Consider the following 886-nt stretch of genomic DNA (forward strand, 5'->3'; position numbering starts at 1 on the left):
GGCCTGTCGGCTCCGCACTCCTGAGTCTGAACAGTGGGGGTGATCAAATCTCAGGGCTGCAAGAACTACATCCAGGCACCATCAAAGACCAACCAACTTGAAGTGACAGGTCTTGTTTAGGAGTGGAGGAGGCTTTTGCTTTGCACTCTTGGCTTTTTCCCTTGGTGAGTTTTTGAGAAGGAGAGTAACAGCTAGTGTAAGGTGTCTCTGCATTGGGGGCAGAAGATACTGCTCTCTGCAACATAACCAGTCGTATAAAACCATGACAAAACTATACATCCCGTGGCTGATAGACCCCTGTGGGTCTTAACATCCTCCCTTTATTCTCCTCAAGTCCTTTCGCTACTCCAGTAAGCGATCACCCTCGGACAGGGCTGCTCCCACAAGGCTTCTCCCTCCTCCAGCCACCAGCACCCCCAACCACTGCAGCCGCCGCTCCGGCGCTGCCCGAGGCAAGAGTTAACGGTAACTCTTACGACAGCGGAGCTATCAGCGGACATTAGTGATGTTGCTGTTGTTGTTTTCACGGCCCACGGGGACAAAAAGCGCTTTCCTCCCCCGAGCGCCTTAGCAACCCACTTTCGGAGCACTTTAGCAGTCCCGTTTCGGAGCACCGGGCTTTTCCCCTCTGCCAGGCGAAACCCAGGGCAAACCCGGCTCCCCGGGCAGCAGCAGCCAGCTCCGGGCCGGGCTCAGCACCTGCGGGGAGCGGCTGTCGCTCGGATTGGCGCGGCTCCGCTGGGCGCCTGCACCGCTGCCCCACGCTGCAGGCCGTGCCGTGCCCTGCCGCGCCGTGCCGTGCCGTGCCGTGCCGGGCGGCAGGCGGTGGCTCGGCCGGGGCCGCCCCGGGGAGGCTGGCGATGCGCGGCGGGGCGGGGCCAGGCGG

This window comes from Grus americana, chromosome Z (genome assembly GCF_028858705.1).
Source record: "Grus americana isolate bGruAme1 chromosome Z, bGruAme1.mat, whole genome shotgun sequence".
Lineage (NCBI taxonomy): Eukaryota > Metazoa > Chordata > Aves > Gruiformes > Gruidae > Grus > Grus americana.